This window comes from Parus major, chromosome 15, assembly GCF_001522545.3.
Source record: "Parus major isolate Abel chromosome 15, Parus_major1.1, whole genome shotgun sequence".
Taxonomy (NCBI): Eukaryota; Metazoa; Chordata; class Aves; order Passeriformes; family Paridae; genus Parus; species Parus major.
The window spans coordinates 13,455,341-13,466,188 of record NC_031784.1 but is presented as its reverse complement, the minus strand read 5'-3'; the positions used below and the strand labels follow the sequence as shown (position 1 = coordinate 13,466,188).

The 10,848-nt window shown below is 54.4% G+C and overlaps 1 long non-coding RNA gene across 1 annotated transcript; it reads left to right on the top strand.

Annotated features, from left to right (window-relative positions):
* The first annotated feature begins 62 nt into the window (after window positions 1–62).
* On the top strand, window positions 63–8,081 carry LOC107211876. Its single transcript, XR_001524330.2, has 2 exons — window positions 63–4,664; window positions 5,004–8,081. It is a non-coding gene; the product is annotated as an uncharacterized LOC107211876 (long non-coding RNA).
* Window positions 8,082–10,848: the final 2,767 nt, after the last annotated feature.

Here is a 10,848-nt window from a genome sequence, read left to right as displayed (position 1 = left end):
GGGACCGCCCCCGGGCCCCCAGCTCCACGGGCCCGCTCCGCCCCGCCCTTGGCCGCGCTCCGGCGGGCCCGCTCCGCCCCGCCCTTGGCCGCGCTCCGCTGCCATCGGAACCGGCCGCGTGCCCCGGCACTGCCCCAGCACTGGGGGGCGTCGGGACGGCGACCGGGGCTGCGACTGATTCTGAGATCGGCACCGGGCTCGACAGCGGGACTGGGAATGGGACTAGCACTGGCACCGAGACAGATATCGGCACCGCCACGGCCATGGGAACTGGGATCGACACTGGGACTGGGACTGACTCCGGGACTGGCACCGACACGAGGATGGGGATCGGCAGCGGAACTAGGAACGGGACCGGCACCGAGACCGGCGCTGGAACCGAAACCGGAAGCGGCACCAGGACTCGGACCTAGACAGGGACTGGGACCGGCCCCGGCACCCAGATTGGCACTGGGACCCGCCCCGGCACCCAGATTGGCACTGGGACCNGCCCCGGCACCCAGATTGGCACTGGGACCCGCCCCGGCACCCAGATTGGCACTGGGACCCGAATTGCCATCGCGATCGGGACTGCGACCAAGACCGACGCTGGGATAGGTATCGGGTCGGGGATAGGAACCGGGGATAGGTCACCGGGGCCAGCACCAGGACTGGAGCCACCCTGCCCAGAGCACCCCGTTCCCGCAGCCCGGTGCCTTCCTCTTTCCCATCCCCTTGAAACAGCCGGTCCCGGGGGCACCTCCCTCCCCGGGAGCCCCAGGAAGGGCTTGGAGGGGCAGGTGTGGATCGAGGGGAACCCTGGGTGGGGCCTGAAGGAAACTCTCTTCCCTGGAGCAGTGCTGGGAGTGGGGCAAAGATGGCCTCATGCCCTTGGAGGAGCCCTTCAGAAAATGATGAAGGTCCCAAGGGACCACTTGAAGTGGTCCCTGAAGGCGATCTGTGAGGAGCACTGGGGCCAAAAGGTCCAAGGGGCTACTGACTGCTCAGGGCAGCCCCAGGGAGGGCCAAAGGATACCTCAAAGAGTGCTTGTTCCCCCGTAGCCATCCTGGGGGAGGCTGTGCTGAGTCCAGCCTGTGGAGCTGGAAACACTTGCAGAAGGGATCTCAGACCAGCAGGACGTGTCATGGGAGAGATGTTTCAAACCCCTGTACTTGCTTCTCCTGATGTATGTGTAAACAGTTTGAGGATTTCAGCTGAATCCTCACTCATTTGGTCGGGGTCCGTGGGTGTTTGTGTTGCTTGAAGCAGCAGACTTGTCTCCCTCGTCATGGGCTGTTGGGCTTCGCCTGCTCCGTGGAGCCCCTGAGAGGGCTGGTGGGATCTCGGGATCTTCCCAGGCAGGGTGAGTGCCTGTTCTGCTCCTGGCAGGCGTTTGCCTGAGCTGTTCCTCCCTGGCACACCCAGTGCTGAGCTCCGGAGGTCACCGAGCACCTCCCTCACACCCCGCAGCCAGAAACGCTCCCGAATCTTGGCCTGGGAGATCAGGTACCTCCCTTCCTTTTCGCAGGATTGCTTCTCAGCAGCATCACAGCTGTGACACTTTCTCTGTGCCCATGTCCCTACTCTGTGCCCTCATCTCTTCTCTCTGCCCACGTCCTCTCCCTGTGACCGTGTTCCTTCTCCATGCCCACCTCTCCAGCCCCGTTTCCAGTGGCTCCCGGAGGATGACTCCAAACTGATGCAGAGCTGTCCAAATCCAGCTCCTCAGTGACATCTTGTGCTGGGAATGCTCAGCGCAGGCTGGGAAAAAGTTCCTGCAATTGTTTTTTCCTGCCCTCTGACATTGCTGTAGTGAAACCACGGGGATTCCCTGAGCTCATTTGTAAGGTTTCTTTGGGAACATCTTGTCCTTTCGTGGAGACAGCCAGACAGTGGTATTGCCTTTGACAGAGCTGGGTACAAAGCTCTGGAAAAGCATCCACTTCCTTCAAAACATTCCCTGTGCTCTTTTGTACCATTTAGACAATAATAATAATTCACCCAAAGTTCCTCACTGTGATGAGACTGCACATATGAATTCTTGGGATGCAATTCAAACCTTGTTTCTCAGCCAATTGCCAGAGAGAAAATTCCCTTCAAAGGCTCTAATGGCACCAGTCACCCCTGGGAAACACTTGCCTGGTCTTAACAGGGAAAGCTTCCAAGTGCTGCCTGCTGTGCCAGCAGAGCTGCAGCCCTGCAGCATCCAGATGAGTGCAAAACCAGGTCTGAGTTTCTGAAGAAACTTTACTTTTAGACTCAAACTCAGAAATGAAATGTTAAAAAGCCACTTTTTGATGGAAGTAAAATCTGATGGGGTTTCTTTCAGGGTGGTAGTACCTGAAGCAGAGGATATCCCTGAGCTGGCAGCCCTGCCAGTGGCAGGGAGACCAACAAGGGATGCTCCAGACTGCTGTGGAGACTGTACCAAGCCCTTGTGGGTCACCGTGGCCTTGCAGAGCACTGACCCCCAACTCCCAATACCCCTTGGCTGTGACATTATGCCCTCGAGGCCACTGTCCCCATCCCCACCATGCCCAGGCACCTGCTGATGGTGGCTGCAGCTGGCATGGGAAGCTCAGTCAGCCCGTGGCTGGAACACACATCACAGACACAACCATGCTGCTATATCACACCTGGGGAACATGGCTGAGGCTGGAAAACACACATTCAAGTCTTTCCTTGGGCACTCTCGTCATGATGGGAATAAATCCAGGAGAAGCTGTTATGGATGGCTTGAGAAGCTGTAAAATGTGAAGAAACATTTAAATGTGATACAAATGGGCGAGGAGGGAATTTGGCACAGGAGGAGATGCAGTTCAGAAGTGGAGGCCATACCATGCATATTTCATGGGCTAGCCCTCAGCAGAGGCTTCTTTGACACCACAAATATCACATACGGCAAGGAGCAACAGCAGCCACTCCCAGCATCTGGGAAGGACAAACTGTGGGGTGATTGCTCCTCCTGCCTCATGGTAGAAGTAGGCCAAGGCACAGGACCTGGAAACTGCTGGCTCTGCTTCTTGAGTGTGGGACCAGCCTTCCTCACCTTCCTCTTCCTTCAGCCCTGTGCCAGGCTAGGGGCAAGCCTGCCCCATCCTTGGGGCTGGGGCTCTGACCTTGCTGTCTCACATAAATAAACACTCAGGGATGGAAAATTTCAAGCCCTCCAGCCCTGCTGCCCCAGCACTCTGTGCTTCCAGCATTGCTCCTCTGAGGTTTCCTTGGAGAATGCTGACTCAGGTCCTTCTCTGTTAGGTGTTTCTCACTGATCATATGCCTGATTTGTGCCCAGCACCTGTGCTACCAAATCATTCCCACTGCAGGCCAGCATGCAGGAGGGACACCTGCACTGTGTGGGAGCAGAATGGATCCTCAGCTGTTATCAGGCTCTATCATAGGTACCCCTTGAGCAGCAGGTGCTGGGGTGGCAGGAGCTGGGTGGGTCAGAGTCTGACATGGATCCACTGAAAAAAACCCAAGAGAAGGTGGACTTGAGGATGGCACTTCCCAAATTGCAGCCATGTATGGGTTCTCATCTTGTAGGGGGTTATTTTTCTTCACAGGAGACTTCATCTCCCTCTGTGCAACTCTTCAGGGAGAATTCCACATCCACTACTGTCCCCTCTGAGGGGATAGACCCCTGTGGGGTGCACAGGAACTCCCACACTGAGGATGGGGTGTGTTTGGATGAGTTGCTACTCTCAGACCCTCCCAAGCCCCCTGTCAGCCTCAGTGTCACCCTCCTGGGGATCACTGACTTGTGCCACATTATGGACCACATTCAGGCAGCAGGATGGAGGAACCAGCCTTCCTTCTCACAGCTGGGGAACCAGGGAACTGCATCCTTCCCCTTGCACTTGGTGCTGCAGAGGTTGGCCCTGGGAGGTTCAGCTGCTCCAGCAGGATTAGGGGTGATGCCCATCCAGGTGTGGTACAGGCAGGTGAGGCTGCAGCACTTGGTGTCCTGCCTCTGTGAGACCAGAATAGGAGTTTTGGGAACTTGCTGGTTACCTGGGGAATCACAGGGTGGGAGCTCCAGCTCCTGGGGCATTCCTTTGGATTGGGGTCCCTGGAGAGAGCAGCTGAGCACTGCCACAGACCCGGCAGAGGAAAGAGATGCTGGGTGGCTCCTCTTGCAGCTGATCTCCTGGCCAGCCCAGACCTTGCTTTCCCAGCATGGCTGGGATTTTGAAAGCTGGGCTGTGTTCTGATACCTGGAATTTTCCACTTGCATCCCAATGATTTTTGGTGAGTTGCTTGCAGCCTAAGAAATAAATATGCTCTTGATTCTTCCTGTGAGTTCCTGGGTGGGACTCAGCAGCCATGTGAAAATACCCAGGTGAATTCCTGTTTCCATAAAGGTCAATGCTGTTAAAAAAATAAGTTGCCTCTGAAAGGGAACCTAGGAGACACCCAAGGCAGGGAAAGACACAGCAGACTTACCACATCAGTTAATTCTATTTTTTTGCAGAGAGTCCTTCTCTTTTTCCATCCACTGGAAGAAGGGGGTCATGTGAGATGTCCACAAGTGTGCTTGGGGGAAAAGGAACATCAGTGGAGACCTGAAACAATTTTGCTGCTCTTACAGCTGAGAAAAGATCACGCTGGAAGGTTTCTGTGGAAGTGGGGCCTGGGGAATGGACATGAGAAACTTTTTTTTCCCAGCTGACTCCCTTGGCGGGTGAGTTGTTTACAGAGCCTGGATGCCAGAGTACCTGGAAGGGAGCCAGCTCTATTTTAGCCCTTTGTAAATGATTTAAACACCTCTGCTGGGGAAACATTCCCAGGAAAGGGCTCTTCTTTCTGGGAGGACCAGGGATGTGCAGGCGATGGTGGGAGGCAGAAGGAGCCAGTCCTGGCAGGGACAGCAGGAGTATGTGGTGGGGATGGCTGTGCCCCTCCTGTCCCCCAAGAGCTGCTGCTGGGACCTGAACCAGCTGTTCCTAGTCCAGCTGGCCAGAGGCATCCTCCCAAACCCCTCTCAGGTGATGTTCCTAAGGAGCCCCTCTATTTTTTGCAGCCCTTGCCTGCCTGGGAAGGCCAATGGAGCCAAAGGTCGCAGGTGCCCTGTGGGACCCCAGCGAGGTGGTGACATGGGCAGAGCTCCCTGCAGCACCTGGAGGCAAGCACACATCATGGGACTGGGGACAAGCTCCTGAGGCTGGAGCAGGGCAACTCCAACCCTCCCTTACCCTTGAGGAGCTGGCTGCTCCTTATTGATTAATGTGGTGGCTCATTTCTCCAAAAATAGGCTCTGTACTGAGCCCCTGGAAACAGATTTGTCTCACAGCAAAACCTGATTGATTCAAGGGCAGCTGCAGCTCCAGCAAGGGCCTGGTGGCCACAGAGCCTGGATGGTCCCTGCCAGAGACAGCTTCTGGCTAGAGGAGGTTTCAGGCTGGTTCAGGTCAGTTCCCAGCTCACAGCTGATGGATATTTGTTTTTTCCAAGTGTCATTTGGTTTTTCTTCTTAACTTTCTGTGTCTGTAATTGCAAGCAAGTGGCACTGAGGGGCACTTGGACTTCTCTTCCAGTGGAACAAAATAGGAGGAAGAATATTCATTTTTCCCTAGTGCTCCTGAACTGTCTGTAAAGAAGGGAAAAAGCTGTTCTGGTTCCCCCCCTCCCTCTCTTTCTTTCCTTCTTTCTCTCTTTTGTGTTGTTTTCCCACCTTCTTCCTTTACATGGACAAATACTTTGTGGGAACCTTCATGCTTTTCCCTTATTCTCCTGTCCCAAAGAAGGAGTGTAAGATCCCAAAAAGGCTGGAAAAAAAAAAAAGTTGAAAATAGAGTTGAAAATAGATTTATTTTCTGGGGTTGTTCATCTCTTGAGTTTGGGTTTTTGTCAGGAGTGTCTTGTCATGTCCTGGAGGTGGAGAGGGGGTATTCAAGAGCCCTGTGGGTCTCCCACCCTCCCTCAAGCACCCCAATCTCTGTGGGGAGTACAGGGGCCTTCTGAGACAAATGAAGGAGAGAAGGGAAGAGTGGCTGCAGTTGCTGGCTGCCAGCCCTGGCCCTGTGTGAAGGCTGCCCATCACTTGACTGACCAGCTGGACACTGCTCTCTATCTGCTCTCATCCAGGCTCCATGACTGCTGTGTCTCACTCCTCCTGCACATTCCCCATGGGCTCTGTCCTGTGATCCCAGCCAGTCCCTGCCCTAGAGCTGGAATGGGCACCAGAGGGCCAGGGGATGCTCAGAGAACCCTGAACTCCACATCCAAACCCATGGGCCCTTGCTTACTGCGTGGACTACAGGTCCTTGCTGCCTGCTCATAGGTTTCTTTACCCTTTATATTTTACTTTTTTCAAGGCTGAATCTTTCACACTGGTGGTTGTGTACCTTCATTTTTCTCATTCAAAGTTTCTTACAGTTGAAGTTTTATGGGTAATTTTTTAAATCTTTGCCCAAGGAAGTATCAAAGGGAGCATCCCTCCTCAGAGGGATTCAAGCCATTGCATCCACAGGGGAAGCTCACCTTGCTGAGCCCCATTCCTGCTGTCACAGCTGTGACAGCCACCCCAGGACAGGGGAGAACACAGGACAGAGCCCCTCAAGAGCTCTGGAGGACAGTCCAGCAGGGGGACATTGGGCTGGGGATAGCAGTGCTGGCAGCTGTCACCAGAACTCACACCTCGACTCTGTGAGAACTCAAATCATTTTTCAACATCATCAGCCAAATTTCTGCAGATTTTCCTGGGGACAGGAGAAGGTAACACTCCCAAGTCCCTGTTCCTCAAGCTAGCAACTTGACAGCTTCCCACTGGAATGACAGAATTTTGTTTTCTTAATGCAGGCCAAAGTAATTTCCTCTCATTAGAGCTGCTGATACAGCTGGAAAAAGTGAGCTGTCTCTCCAAAGACTCATTTTCCAGTGAAGGGCAGCATCCCCCCAGCAGATCTCGGGGTGTTTGCCTGCCCCAGCTTCTTGTCCTTCTGGCTATGGCTCTTTGCACGGAAACTTGGAAAGAAAAATACTCAGGGATGGAAAATTTCAAGCTTTGGTAAAGTTGGACAGAATCCAGGTGAGACTTGGCAGAGAGACCCAGCAAAGGTTTTTCTTTGTGCTGACATTTTTGCTCTGTGCTTTGGAGAGCCTCTCTGCAGCTCTGCTCCAGCCAGGTCAGGCTCTGCCAGTGTAAGAGGTGATGTTAACACCACCACGTGTGACTTTCTCTGGGTTTTCCCAATTATTTATTTTTTTATTGTCTCTGGAGCTGTGGATATTTCAGAAGCAGACACTGCAGTGGTTTTACATCCTGTGGGGATGGCTGTCCCATCAGCCCACCCCACTCCCAGAGGTGGCTCAGAGGCTTTGATCCTCTGGCTGCTTGTCCACAGCAGACACTGCACATTATGGTAGCACCAGAACAACCCTGACACAGCCCAGATAAATCACCTGATGGAAAGGAGGAGCTGGGATTTTGTTGCAAACTCTGGTTACTGGTAACCAAAAGCAAAGAATTACTCTGTATCTGTGTGTTTCTGGCTGGCTCTGGGATGCAGGTGAGGGTGAACAGGGGACATGCTGTAGATTGCTGTGACTCCATCTCCCTTCTGTGAATTCTTCCACCCATACCTTGCCAGAGGATGCCAACCCATCCCTGCACAGTTTGAGGAGCTCTGCAGAAGGACCTTCATGGCCTGTCCTGAGTCCTGGGCTCCTCTACACCAGGAAGGACTGGCACTCCTTGTGGACCCCAGGACTCACTGAGAAAGTCCCCAAATGCTGACGTCAAAGGCCTCAAATTTCACCTGTGGAGAAACAAGGGGATTATATCTGAGTCATTCCAAAGTTGAAACAATTTTTGTTTGTCTTTATGCTCCAGGCATTTTATTTATTTATTTATTTGTTTATTTATTTATTTTTAAAAAAGAGAAAGGCAGCAAATTCAAGGTAAAATAAAAGCAATTTGAAGATGAGAGATGAACCTACTCTGCTGTAAATTTGGAGAAGCCATCACCAAATCTGATGTGGGGTTGCTGTCCTCTCCTTCCCTCCAGGGAGCACTGTGGCATCTCCTTTCCCTGGATTTTGGAGAGAATGGATTTGTCTTTCTTACCCAGAGACAGAAATAAAGCTCCAACAACCTGCCTGTGCTGGTTTGTTGTTCCCTGCTTTGCTGATTGTGTTCCTTCATCAAGAGGATAATGAGAGGCCAAAGACACACCAGGGCATGTACATGGTCAGAAGGGGCTCCTCATCTCGGAGGAGGTGGATGTGCTTTTGTCCCAGAGCAGAGGTGCTTAAAGCACCACGATACAGACATGATTCTCAGTAGATGCTCTTGCCCCTCCTTGGATCACATCATCCACCTGAGACAGTAAGGCAGCTTGAAGATGATTTTGGGTGGATAATGTGGTGGCAGTGGTTCCTGGTGGGAACAGCTGGGAGCAGCCAGAAGGGTGAGCTGGGGCTGGCTGTGGGTTGGGTGTGCTGGTGGAGCTGTTGGAGATAGTTCAGTGGAGACCATGGAGATGCTCCAGGGGCTGGAGCCCCTCTGGAGCCAGGCTGGGAGAGCTGGGGGTGTTCACCTGGAGAGGAGAAGCTCCAGGGACACCTCAGAGCCCCTTCCAGGGCCTAAAGGGGCTCCAGGAGAGCTGGAGAGGGACTGGGGACAAGGGATGGAGGGACAGGACACAGGGAATGGCTCCCAGTGCCAGAGGACAGGGATGGATGGGATATTGGGCAGGAATTGTTCCCTGGCAGGGTTGGCAGGCCCTGGCACAGGGTGCCCAGAGCAGCTGGGGCTGCCCCTGGATCCCTGGCAGTGCCCAAGGCCAGGCTGGACATTGGGGCTGGAGCACCTGGGACAGTGGGAGGTGTCCCTGCCATGGCTGGGGTGGGGCTGGGCGGGATTTGCGGGTCCCTGGAGCAGCCCCGGGCCGGGAGCGGGGAGGACGCGGAGGGGCCGAGGCGGTGACGCCGCTGCGCCGCTGGGTGGCGCTCCCGGCCCGGGGACACGGCGGGGACACGGCGAGCTCCGGCTGCCATCGGCCCCGTCCCGCTGTCCCTGCCCTTCCTTGGGTGTCTCCATCCCAGCACAGGGGCTGGTCCGCTCTGGAAGCGGCTGCTCCCGTGAATTTTTCCTGTCTCAGCCCCGCAGGCTCGTCCAGCCTCTTCCCCGCTTTCCCCCCACCCCTCCTTCAGCACAGCTCTGGAGGCCCTCCAGTTCTCACGAAAACTCCAGTTATCCGGCTGTTCTCTAAGAAACTCCAGTTATCCAGCTGTTCTCTAAGAAACTCCAGTTATCCGGCTGTTCTCTAAGAAACTCCAGTTATCCGGCTGTTCTCTAAGAAACTCCAGTTATCTGGCTGTTCTCTAGTCGAGCTGTCCTGGCATCTATCCTCCAGCCCGAGCCCGGGCTCCTGAGGCAGCAGGGTGAGCAGTGGGCAGGGGTGTTCAGCTCTCCTGTAGCCTGGGTAGAATTTGCAACGTGTCAGGGACTGGACGAGGTCCTCAAGGAGCCCCAAGGTGAGTGTCCCAGGTAGGTGGCACTGAGGATGCCCTTGGATGGCTGCACTTATTCCCTTGCTCCCTGCCTGCATCAGGGCTCCTGCAGAGTGCTGGGGAGGGCCAGGTGGGCTGGGGACAACTGGGCTGTCCCCTGTTCATAAGCCATGGGACACGAATGAGCCCTCTTTCTCTGTGTGTTGTCATCCAGCCCAGCAGTGCCAGCGCCCATGTGGGATGAAGGGGGGTGCTGGGGAGCAGGGGTTAACACACGCAGGGCTGTGTTTGTGTATCCCTGGAGGTGCACACGAGGGAGATTTGGGCAGAAAAGGGTGTTTATTGGGGTATACACATGTCCAGCAAATGGGAGGAGGAAGGGGTGTGTGTGTGGAGCAGTGCCTAGCAAGACCAAGGTGGGACCATCAGCCCTGTCCCTGCTCTGCCCCAGGGGTGCCTGGAAAGGCTCCTTTCTGGGTTATCCACCATACACCTCATCCTGGCCCAGCTGACAATGGAGTTTTATTGCTGCTCCCAAGAGCTGCTGTGGAGAGATCCTGGGAGGAGCTCCCAGCCCATCACACACTAATTTGGCATTTATGAAGAACCTGAAGCATGAAATTCTCCCTGGGACATGCATAGGTGTCGGTATCAAAGACAGGCTCAGCAAAATTCCCATAACCCTTGCCTGTGCCTGCTTTCCTCCGGGTACCCACAGGACCCAAAGGTGCCCTTTCCCAGACTCAGGTTCCCTTGGCCACGCTGCAGTGTGCCCATCTGCCTGGCCCACGTCACAGCTGGACAGGGATGGCTGCAGTCATGGTTGAGTGTCTCTCCAGGACAGGCACAGCTCACACAGCCTGGCTCTCTCTGGTGCCAGGAATTGCTGGGGTAGCAGTTGGATTTTACAGACAGGTGTGGTGGAATCAGATTATGCCCTTGCTGTCCTTCCCAGTACAAGACAGATGCTGGTTACTGGGCCAAGTCCAGGGAAGAGCTGTGAGGATGGTTGAACCACTCACGAGAGAAGCAGTGCTCTCTACCCTTGGAGATACCTCAAAGCCTGTGGGCTACAGCCCAGAGAATCCAGCTTTAGGTGACCCTCCCTGAGCAGGGATGGCACTGGACCATCTCCAGAGGTTCCTCAACCTCAGGGAGCTGTGAGTCGGTCATGAGGGTGCTGCAACAATGGGGCAAATGTCCAAGGCCAGAGAACAAAGAGAAATAAGAATCCAGTTTTGTTTTCTTTTGAAAACATCTCTAGTTGCAGAAGATGGACAGCAATGAAGGGAAAAGCTGGGTGGTGGTGGAAGATGGAAGAGAACTGAAGTCCCATACCTCCTTTAGCTGTTCAGCATCACCAGAGGACCAAATGGAAATGTGGCATGTTCCCAAAGAAAACAGCAGTTCAG